Here is a 12,660-nt window from a genome sequence, read left to right on the forward strand (position 1 = left end):
GTTTTTTTAATTGTTTTAATTGTTATTTCCCCAATACAATTTTTTTTTTCCTACTCTACAGCATGGTGACCCAGTTACACATACATGTATACAGAATGGGAGAAAATAATTTCAAATGATGCAACTGACAAGGAATTAAGCTCTAACTTATACATGCAATTTACACAACTCAACAGCAAAAAAGCCAACAACCCCAATTGAAAAATGGGCAAAAGTCTCTCTTTATTAACAAATTAAATAAACAAATATACATGATATGCCAGACTGTGTCCTAGGTGCTGGGGATACAGCAGTGGATTAAACTGACCAAAGCTCCAGTTCAGGAGCTGACGTTCTTGGAAAGGAGAAAAAGACTTAGGGACTCTGAATATTGTCTCCCCCTCCATTTCACCATAAGGTAGTTTCTCAGAAATGATTACCTTTCATGGTTTATGATTCCTGTGCTAGCTGCTTTCTCTGAATTACATCCCTCCCACCCCCCAAAAAGGACACATACTAAATAATATGATCCTCTGTTAAGAATAGGTACTTTTTTCTCTTCTATATCCTTTTCTTTTTTTTTTTCCCTCCTGAGGTAAAAGGGACATAACATAAAATTTTCCATCTTAATAATTTTTAAGTGTACATGTCTATAGCATTAAGTACACATGTTTTTGTATGACCAGTCTCCATCAATCTTTTCACCTTCAAAACTGGAACTCTATGTCTGTTGAACAAAGACTCCCCATTTTCCCCTCACCACAGCTCCTGGCAACTACTTTTTTTGAATTTGACCACTCTAGGTAGCTCATATTAGTAGACTCAGTATCTGTTTGTGACTGACTTATTTCACTTGGCATAATATCCTCAAGGTCCATTCATGTTGTAGCATGCATCAAAATTTCCTTCCTTCTTAATGCTGAATAATGTGATATGATATGTGTATAACACATTTTGTCTACCTATTCATCCATATACAGACACTTGGGTTGCTTCTACCTTTTGGTTATTATGAATAATATTGCTATGAATATGGGCTATTCAACTCTCTTTGAGATTCTTTTCTAGTTTATTTGGATATATACACAGAAGTGGAATTGCTAAATCATAGGGTAATATTACACTTTATTTTCACAAAAACTCAAATTCCACCATATTTGCAAGGCCGTATCCTTTTTCCTTTCCATCAAAGTTTAAATGAAAGACCTTCCTAAGAGGACCTTTCTACCCATATAATTATAGGGCAGAACCCATTCACTCCTTTTTTTTTTTTTTTTTCCTGCTGTACAGCATGGGGACCAAGTTATACTTACATGTATATATATATTTTTCCACCGTTTGTTCTGTTGCGGCATAAGTATCTAGACATAGTTCTCAATGCTACTCAGCAGGATCTCATTGTAAATCTGTTCCAAGAACAATAGTTTGCATCTTTTAACCTCAAGATCCCTCCCACTCCCTCCCTCTCCACCCCCCCCCGCCCCCCAGCAGCCACAAGTCTATTCCCAAGTCCATGATTTTCTTTTCTGTGGAAATCCATTCACTCTTTATAACATTATCTTATTTTAATTATCTACATAGCACTGACCAGAGTCAGAATTTTATTTTTTGCATATGTTTGCATATGTAAGATTTTTGCTTAAAATTTGTTGTTGTTTAACTAAATTTTATATTTAAATTTGAATTTAAATTCTTAATTACAATTTAAGTTCTATCAGGATGAAGACTATGTCTTTTTTATACTCATTGCTATGTCCCAGGTGCCAGAGGTTTCAAAAAGTATTTATTGAACTCGATTAGTTATAGAGTTAGGAGTGAATAAAGGGGTTTAAAAATCCAGGCAATTGTCTCAACCCTTCATCTGGTATAGAAACAGCTGTGGTGCTTCTGCTCTTATAAGAGTAATGACACAATAGTCATTTTACAATTCTCGTAAAATTAATCTGAAAATGAAGAAAAATAAAGGCCACAGTCAAAGTAATGGGTCATGTCCACTTTTAATAGAAATTATTGAATGTGTCCATTCTGTGATGGTTTTTATCCCTCTTTATAGTTAGAAAACACATAGAGTGTTACAATGGAGTAGAAAATGGTTTAAACTGTTGAACTGAAGGCTAGCTTTTTACTCTGCCATTCCTCATTTTATCACAATGACACAACATAAAGTTCAGAGCGTATAATGGGGTGAGAAGGAAAAAGTATTCCCAATAACCTGGCAGGCATATCTTTCAATTTAATTCACCTGTCAGCTCAGGCAATGGTGACTGAACCCATTATTGGCAGTCCCCTCCCATAGTTACCTTCCAACTCTTACTCCCTTCCCTTCCTGTCTATGTAGAACAAGTCACCAAATCACTTTCCACTCTTGTCTGTCTCTGTGGCATTCTTTTTGAGATTTTTAGAGGAAAAAAAATCTTGATCAGAACAAAGCGGTATGTCACATTTCTTCTTTTTTGAACAGGAAAGGTATTTAATCTTTAGAGCAGTGAAAAATAATCTTTTTAGTTCAAATACTTTATCAATTTTATTAAAAATGAGAGGCAATCTACCTAGGCCTGTATCATTCATCATGATGAAATAATCATCTCATTTATTTTACTTCACAGAGGAGAAAGGGATACAGCAGGGAAGGAAGGAAGAAAGAGGAGAAGATTATAGGGAAAGGGAGTGATATTTCTGAACCAGGCAGACTCCCTCCCCCTGGTCAGATGCTGGGTTTACCATTCCTTGTGGTCTGCCATAGCACTTGCCACAGTGCTCCATGGAGGAGCTCTGCCCTTTAAATATGTGTGCAGTGAACACATCACGGATAGATGAGAGCAAAACTGACTTGGATGTTAAAAGATAATTTTCAAAAAAAAAAAAAAGGTAAAATCATGACTCTCATGCAGATATAAAAACGATCACATATTAAAGATTTTATATAGCTCATTAATGAGGAAACTGGTGAGGTGTTACAAGCATTTCAAAGGGGAATCCAAGGACAGACACCTTTACAGATAGGAACGTTGAAATGAGTGTACGAATGAAGGCAAAACTCTTATCTCCTGGGGTGAAGGGATTCTTCCTCTATCAGCTAGAATTAATTTGCCCTCTATGGACAAGAATTATTTTGCACAGCTATAGGTTATCTACAATTTTCAGTGTTGTAAGGCAGATACCGTATAATTAAGATCAGATAACCCAGCAAGGCATGCTATAGAAAATGTGCCCATTTTCCCCTACATATATAAAATGTCTATATGGCTCCTCTGTCTTTAGTACCGCCTGCCTGTCTTGATTCTTTTACCTGCCTCAGCAATATGATCCCCACCAGGAAACTCTGTGCTCATGGACAGCTGATAACTAAGGTCTCAGAATTATTTTGGGCAAAATCAGCACAGAATGTGCATTTAATAAAAATGTTTTTTTTTTTTTTTAAGGAGGAGGTGGGGAGTGGGGAGGACTGGGAGTTTGCAAATGCAAACTATTTCATTTCAAATGGATAAGTAATGAGGTCCTACTTTTAGCACAGGGAATTATATCTAGTCTCTTGGGGTAGACCATGATGGAAGATAATATTAAAAAAGGGAAAAAAAAGTATATATATACATATATATATATATATATGTATATATATATATATATATGGGTCACCTTGCTGTACAGCAGAAAATGAAACAACATTATAAATCAACTACACATCAATAAAACTTTAAAAGGAGATTTCTCATTGTGGTGCAGTGGAAATGAATCTGACTAGTACCTGTGAGGATGCGGGTTCCATCCCTGCCCTCGCTCAGTGGGTTAAGGATCCGGCGTTGCCATGAGCTGTGGTGTAGTTTCCAGACATGGCTTGGATCCCAGTTGCTGTGGCTATGGCCTAGGCCAACAGCTACACCCCCAATTAGACCCCTAGCCTGGGAACTTCCATGTGCCATGGGTGTGGCCCTAAAAAGACAAAAAAGAGAAAATATCTATAAATAAAAATATAGACACAACTTTGTAAATCAACTATAATAACATTTTTTAAAATATACATTTATTATGGTCTAATTTTAGGTAATGGAAGATGTATTTTGGACAGAAGACCCTAGCTTGCATTTTTTAATTCCTAACACACTAAACATTAGGTGTATAGGATTTAGAGAATATCTTCTTCTTTTTTTTTTTTTTTTCTTTTTCTGGCCACACCCAGGGCATATGGATGTTCCCAGGCTAGGGGTCCAATTGGAGCCTTAGCCACCAGCCTATGCCACAGCCACAACAACTCCAGACGCGAGCTGCACTTCTGCTACCTGCATCACAGCTCACAGGCAACACCGCATCCATAACGCACTAAGTGAGGCCAGGGATAGAACCTGCATCCCCATGGATACCAGTCAGGTTCATTTCCACTGAGCCACAGTGGGAGCTCCCAGGAGTATCTCCTTTTATAGGAGAGGAAACAGAAGCTTGGAAAAGTTAATAAAGAGGACCAAGGCACACCTTACATGGTGGTAAACACAATTCTCTGGACTCCAAAAATAATTTTCCATGTTTCAGAATGAGAGGCATGAATGAATATCATCTGACATTCCACATAAGGGTTTAGCCATGGCAGTTCTCACCACGAATGTGATCCTGGAGTAAACAAATTCTTGCACTTCACCCCGACTGGAAGTTTCCCTGCAGGAGGATGAAGTCAGGCACAGAGAAGGAGAAATGATGACTTCAGGCTTTATGAAATGCTGAGATAGGACTCTTGCCAGTATTACTTAAAATAATTTATGCGAAGTGCTTAGTACACTGCTTGGCATATAGTGAACACTAAATATTAGTTAATATAGTGAAAATTACAAGCATTACTGGAGTTCCCATTGTGGCTCAGTGGTAACAAACCCAACTGGTATCCATAAGGATGTGGGTTTGATCCCTGGCCTTGATCCATGGGTTAAGGATCTGAAGCTGCAGTGTTAGTCACAGATGTGGCTCAGATCCGGAGTTGCTGTAGCTGTGGTATAGGTCAGCAGCTGCAGCTCAATTCAACCCCTGACCTGGGAACCTCCAAATGCTGCAGGTGCAGCCCTAAAAAGACAAAAAAAAAAAAAAATTACAAGCACTACTAGTGTTAAAATCTATATAACAAGAAACTTATACTGAAAATTTTTTCATGTTTCCAGTGTTTATGACTCCTGCATGCCACTTTCAGGATGTAAGCCTGTTGGGGGGCTACACCATGTCTTAGCCTTGTCCTAACTTAGTAATGCTTGTGTCGTATACTCCGTGGTTTCCTTGCATATTTCTTACAGGTGGAAGGTCATAGGTTGGCTGGTTGCATGCAAAGGAGGTGTGTGAATGTCCCTGGAAACATATCAGTAGTCCACAGAGAGGATGTGAAACCCGTCCAGAAGTCAGATGTTCCCAATAACATTCTTCTCTCCCAGCCGGCAAATAAGGTGTTCTTTCAGTCACCTTATCAGGACACGGACCACGAGCAATAATTGGGACACAAGTAACTATGGCCACTGTATGACTCAAACAAAAATTCAGATCATCCATTCTGCCAAAGAGTTTCTGTTCTGATTGCTATAAATGATACTGGACATCATTTTCTTAAAAGAAAACTATGAAATGCCAGAGGCACAATCCCTCTGTAGCATCTAGCAGAAAAGAAAAGGAAAAAAAAAGATATATATGCCTATTTTTAACTTGTTATAATTAGTACCCCAATGACCAGAGCTATTGAAATCAGTTGGTACAGATTTTCTGCCCAGTCTACAAAATGGGCTTTTATCCAACAAGGAGATTTTTATATTACTATGAAAATAAAAGGGAAGAAAAAACTAACCTTTCCCATTTTTTTTTTTTTTTGTGGTTCACATATAAAGGAACAAAGTAACCTGTTTTGTTGTTAGATTCACACTTTTTTTTCCTTTTTAATAAAATGTTATTCAGATTTTGAAGTCATGCTGAAATTAGGTCCACTGAGGGATAAAATTCCTATTTTCTTTTCTTTTCTTTCTTTCTTTTTTTTTGCTTTTAGGGCCACACCCGCAGCACATGGAAGTTCCCAGGCTAGGGGTCAAATCAGAGCTGTAGCTGCTGGTCTACTGGCCTATGCCACAGCAATGCAGGATCCGAGCTGTGTCTGTGACCTATACCACAGCTCACAGCAACACCGGATCCTTAACCCACTAAGAAGGGCCAGGGATTGAACCTGTGTCCTCATGGATGCTAGTCAGATTTGTTAACCACTGAGCCACAATGGGAACTCCAAAGTTCCTATTTTCCATTGCTTCAGCCCTGTAGTATTTTTATTTATTTATTTATTTATTTTTATTTTGGTTTTTTGCTTTTTAGGGCACTCATGGCATATGGAAAGTCCCAGTCTAGGGGTAGAATTGGAGCTGCAGCTGCCAGCCTACACCACAGCCACAGCAATGCCAGATCCAAGCTGCATCTGCATCTGGGACCTATACCACAGCTCGTGGCAACACAGGATCCTTAACCCACTGAATGAGGCAATGGATTAAACCCGCATCCTCATGGATACTAGTCAGGTTTGTTACCCTCTGAGCCACAACAGGAACTCCAGCTCTGTTGTAAATAGCAGATAATTTTTTTAGCTCTTCAGACTTAGTAAATGAAACAATCAAAAATACTGATTATCCATTTTACAAAACTTAATTGTGTTCATGACAGAAGTATAATTTCTCCATTCTCAGGTGATCCTATTTCAAATCTTGACAGACTTCCTCATGATTTTGCTTCCTATTTTGAAAAGTCATTTTCATGATAGTTTTGAGAGTATCGTTTTTTCCAGACTCTATTATCTCCATAAATTGAAATTCATTTTCTTTTAGATAGAATGTTCTCTTATTGAGAAAATTCCCAATATTCATTTTTCTTAATCCCATTAATATTTATTGCCCAATTACATGGAATTAGATCCAATACAATATGCAGACTATTTTCTCACTAATCCTAAGAGATTTACATCTTAAAAGTAAAAAAATAAATAAATCTCTTATTTGGTTTCTTATTTCTAAAGCATTAAGAAAATATTTCTGCAGAGTGAGCTACATTTAGACACTAAAGGATATGATTTAAAAGTAGAAAGAAAAAAGATACTCAGGATGGCTAGGGCTTTTCTCAACATGAACATGATCTTATTTATTTAAGAACAGATAAGGCTCAATAAATTAAATGAGGGAAATCGTTTGTTCAATACAAAGGAAGCAGGGCATCTTATTACCCAGTGGATCTGGAAAGTGCAAGGTCTTATTCCAATACCACTCCCACCATCCACATGGTCTGGTTGGTGAGGTAAGGGAACACTGTAAAAAGAAAACTGTTGTGCAACCAACAAATGGAAAGCTTAAGAATCCAAATCAAAACTGGTCTATTAGAGCAGCAATAATTCCTAAAAAACAGAAATGATTTTGGACAAAAAAAAAAAAAATTCATTCTGGGTTATACAGAGTTTCTGAGCCAAGAACAGTGAAGACACTTTATTATAACTTAATTTAAATATGCCTTATGGCAAGAAATGTACATAGAAGATGTTTTATTAAATCATCTTATTTGCTTCAACTATCTACTTCTTAAAACAGAAATCAATTTTAAATTTTTCCTGGGAGTGAGGTTTGGCATGGAGGTGAAGAAAAGATAAGTATACTTCTTTTTTTAATTGTTATGATAAACTTTGTAATTAAACTTAATTAAAGCTCATTAGCCACCAAGAGAGAATAATAAATCTCCAAAAATGTTTTAGAACCAAAGGACCTATTTTCATTAAAAGCTAATTTACTATATCAAATTAATAGAAATGCTTTTAATAATTATGTTGTATTGGTTGTGAAAATGCCATGATATTAAACAAAGCTGGCCTCAAACACAAAAACTATAAAAGACACAAAATAAAAAGTGATTTTTTTGTTTTCTTAAAACAAAAATCCTTATTTTTTCTTGTTGAGCTCCTTTATATACCATAAAATAGCAGATGTCAAGCAATTTATTTTTTAGCTTTATTGAATTATAATTAATATAAATAAATGAAGAGTTTTCCAATGTGTCTGCTGTGTAACTGCTATCCCAATCAATATACAGGGATTTATGCCCCCCCCAACAAAGTTCCCTCATACATTTTCGACAAAACTGGCCCCCATTTCTCTCCCCAAGCAATCACTGATCTGATGTCCATCATTATAAATTAATTTTGTTTGGTTTGTAATTCATATAATGGAGTTTATTTACAGTAGGTGCTCTTATGCCTCTGGCTCCTTTCACTCAATGTTTTTGTGATTCTTCCACATGGTTGCCTGTGTTAGTAATTGGCATTTTTCATAGCTAAGTAGTGTTACATTGTATGCATCTACTGTAGTTTGTTTAGCCATTCTCTTATTGATTGACTTTATTTATTTATTTATTTATTATTTTTGTCTTTTTAGGGCTGCATATGGTGGTTCCCAGGCCAGGGGTTAAATCAGAGCTGCAGCTGCTGGCCTCCACCACAGCCACAGCAATGCAGGATCTGAGTCGCATCTGCGACCTACACCACAGCTCACAGCAAAGCTGGATCCCTAACCCACTGAGCGAGGCCAGGGATTGAAACTGCATCCTCATGGATACTAGTCAGATTTGCTTCTGCCAAACCACGATGGGAACTCCCTGACTGACATTTTTTAATGCCTATAAACATTTGTATTCAAGTCTTTTTATGGATATATGTGTCTATTCTCTTTGGTAAATACTTAGGAGTGTAATTTCTTGGTCATAGGGTAATTGTAGTCTTAATTTCATAAACTGCAATCGAACAGCCAAAATGTTTTTACCATTTTACACTCTCTCCAGCAATGCATAAGTTCCAGTAATTCCCCATCCACGCCAACACTTGATACTGTTCATATTTTTCATTTTAGGCATTCTGGTGGGTATGTAGGTGGTATCTCATTGTTCTTTTAGTTTACTAAATACATTGAGAATAATACATGTGCTTAGTTATCACGCATATATCTTATTTTGTGAAATATATTTTTAATCTCTGACTCATTGTTTATTGTATTTTTTTGTCTTCTGATTTTTTAACTTTATCTGGCAACAAAACTACAGATATATGTACTGAAAAATAAATTCTCTATAAGAAAGCAACTTCCTCTCAGTTTCTATCAGTTTCTTAAGGTTTTTGTTGAAGAACCAAAATGTTTAATTTTGATGAAGTCCACTTTGTTCATATTTTTTGTTACTTTCTTTCTTATTTACCAATTTTCTTTTTCTTTGAGTTTTGATCTTTATTAAAATCTTCCTTTTACTTACCTTGATTTAATTTGCTTTCCCCTAGCTTCCTGTGTTGGAAACAGATCACTGATATAAAAATCTTTATTTTAATATAAGCTTTAATGTTACAAATTTCCTTCTAATCGCTGCTTCTCTTCACCACACAAATTCCATTGGTATGTGTTTTTATTTTCATTCAGGTAAAAATGTTTTCTAATATCCCACGTAATTTTTTATAGATATATTGTTATTTTCTAATAATTTAGAGGTTTTCCAAATATATCTTTTGGTAATTTATTTCAAATTTAATTCTTTTGTGATTGGATAATGCATCCTGTCTAATTTTAATGTTTTTAATTTTATCAAAGTCTGCCACAATTCAAAGCAAGGGTATTTTAAGGGGTTTCATCACTACCAAAATCACCAGCAATCTTGACATTTTCTGTGAATATTCCTTTCACTTTCTCTAACTGAAATCTTCTCTATTGACACTGCTTTCTATGAAGCTCTCTCAAATGGTGGCTGTTTTCTCTCTCAGAGCCCAACTTTTGGAAATGAGATATCTTTTCTCCTTGCTCCTTCATACTGCCACTTCCATACCATTCTCCCTCATATCAAAAAAAAAAAAAAAAAAAATTCTCTGCTTTCTATCTCATTCCAGAGAAAAATACCACTGCCCTCCACCCTGTAGCTATTTGCCTGTCCTCCATGTATGAACAGCACTCATTCTGTAAGTATGTTAGCACCTGGCTCATTGGTAACCCTGTTACCAACACTGCTGCTTTACTTTTCTATGTTCACTCACCCCTATCTCTTGGGTTTAATGCCATAATATGTTAATGATTCTGAATTTAAATCTCCACACTGCACCTCCAAGCTGAATTTCAAACTTGACGTTTCCCAAACTAAGCTCTTGGTCTTCTTTTCAAATCTGGCCCTATCTACAGACTCCTCAGATTCAGCTAGTGGCAGCTCTCTTCTCTCAGTTGCTCAGGCCACAAACCATGGTAGCATTCTTTTTTTGTTTTTAATTTTTTAAGAACCACAGGTGCAGCACATGGAAGTTCTCAGGCTAGGGGTCGAATTGGACCTACAGCTGCCAGCCTACACCACAGCCACAGCAATGTGGGATCTGAGCCGCATCTGTGACCTACACCACAGCTCATGGCAACACCGGATCCTTAACCCACTGAACAAGGCCGGGGATTGAACCTGTGTCCTCGTGGATACTAGTCGGGTTCGTTACCACTGAGCCACAATGTGCACTCCCTTTTTCTTTTGTTTTTCCTGTGGTCTACTTCTTGATACTTCTCATTCTCCCACTTCTTACATCTACCACCGTCATTTCAGTCTAGGCTACCATAATATAATACCCTTCTGATTATTCTCCTGTTTTTGCTGTTGACTTTTATCAGATTTTTCTCAATATACCGTCCAGAGTGATCCTGTTAATGTAGATAATGTCCTTTTATTTATTTATTTTTTCTCAAAAATCAATGAGCCCCTGTATCATTCACCATAAAGGGCACAGTCTTATTGTGTAACTTACAATCACATCCTAGACCTTCCATGTCCTTCCTTACAACATTGTCACCTAACTGTCCACAACATTGTCACCTAACTGTCCTCATCATTCTTCCCCATGCCTTTCTTCCTGTTCCTTGAACATAGAAGGAGCATTCCTGTTCACTACATTCAAGTTTATTTTATACTCTTGCTAGAAATATCTTGCATGGCTAGGTCTCTCTTTTTCTTAGATGTTTACTCAAATTTTAGCTTCTACGGTAGGTTGAACTATGCCCCCACATCAAGGCATCAATTCCCCAATCGTGCTAATGGCAATAATAACTTCAAGGTGTAATTAATTTAAGGATCTTGAGATGGGGAGATTATTCTAGGTTACCTAGGATGGTCCAATCTAATTACAAGGGAGTCATGAGGATCAGGTTAAATAGTAGGACAGGAGACAATGGGGTAGAATAGTGTGAAGAAGGGGAGTACCAGCCAATAAATGCAGGCATTTCTAGAAGCTGGAAAATATAAAAAAAAATTGTATGTAGCAATAGATTGTCCCACAAAGGCAAATGAACACAGCCTTATCAACCGTTTCATTTTAGACTACTGACCTCTAGAACTTCAAGGATAAATCTGTAATTTTTTAAGCCACTAAATTTGTGCTCATTTGTTACATCAGCAATAGGCAATTAATATATCAGCTTGAAGTTTTCCCTGACCGTCTTGTCTAAAATTTTAATGACTACCCTCCCCTGCTTATGTTCCCTCTTATCCTAATAATAGATGCTTCACACTATGCAACATACTGCTGCTTTTATTTAGTTACCTAGTATACTGTCAGTTGTGTCCACTGATATATGAGTTCTATAAAAGCAAGAATTGGAGTCTGATTTTATTCACTGTCCTAACTACAGTACCTGGAGCATGCCAGGCATATATTAGATGCTCAGTGAATGTTTGCTAAAAATAGTGAATGGAAAGTGAGTTCAAACATTTTATTTCTCTTTAATCAGTGATTTTGATTCTTCTATTATGGCATCCATGAATCTTCAGGACCAACACATTTAACAATAAATGTGTCAGTGTGTGTGCACAAGTGTGCTTATGTGCATACCATAGCAGTGTGTTTATATTTAACTGACAATGGCATGATAGGTGGTTCAGACCATGTGATAATTTAAATATGCAATCAATAAGATTTACATAACCAGACCAAACATTACATATATGCTTATTTCTGCCATGGAAGTGATAAATAAAGTGAGCTGGATGTTTAATCAAAACAAAGTAAACAATAAAAACACAGAATGACAACAATTAAGGACAGATGACATTGTTTTTTATTTTATTTCAACATATTACTTCTTGGACATGGCAGACAATGTAGTGAAGGAACCTCAATGCTTTACGCCCTTTCCATACATATCCCCTGTTCTTAGCACATAACTATAGCTCTTTTCTACTAGTGTATAGCCACAAATATGCCATAGTTTTTACAAAAAAAAATGTATCACCTCTTAAGCATGGTAGTAGAATGTCAATGTCTTAGATTCTGACCTTAAAAAAACATAAAGCTACGTGGTCTATTTTCATTTACTTCTGCAGAACACCGGGTTAGAGGCACAAAGTCGTCTTTGAAAAAAAAGAAGAATTGTATATAAAAGCTGACTGCCCTCTACGTTTTATCTTTCACAGAGAAAACCCACAAAAAGTTAACTTGTATAACTGCACATTATTTTTGTAAGAGGAATTTAAAATAATCCCTGATCTCCATGCTTAGTAAACCTGAATTCCTAATCAGCTTGTTAGGTATTCTGTGTCTGTAGCATACCCAGGTTCTTTAATGCCATGCCACAGGGAGTACGTCATTCCAAGGAAGACATTTCTTTAGTGATATTTTTATTTACTGACTGTAATACAGGAATTGAT

Source organism: Sus scrofa, chromosome 6 (genome assembly GCF_054392235.1).
Source record: "Sus scrofa isolate SSC_HxYL_T2T_F1_AM1 chromosome 6, Sscrofa_HxYL_maternal_Yorkshire_Landrace_v2.0, whole genome shotgun sequence".
Classification (NCBI taxonomy): Eukaryota; Metazoa; Chordata; class Mammalia; order Artiodactyla; family Suidae; genus Sus; species Sus scrofa.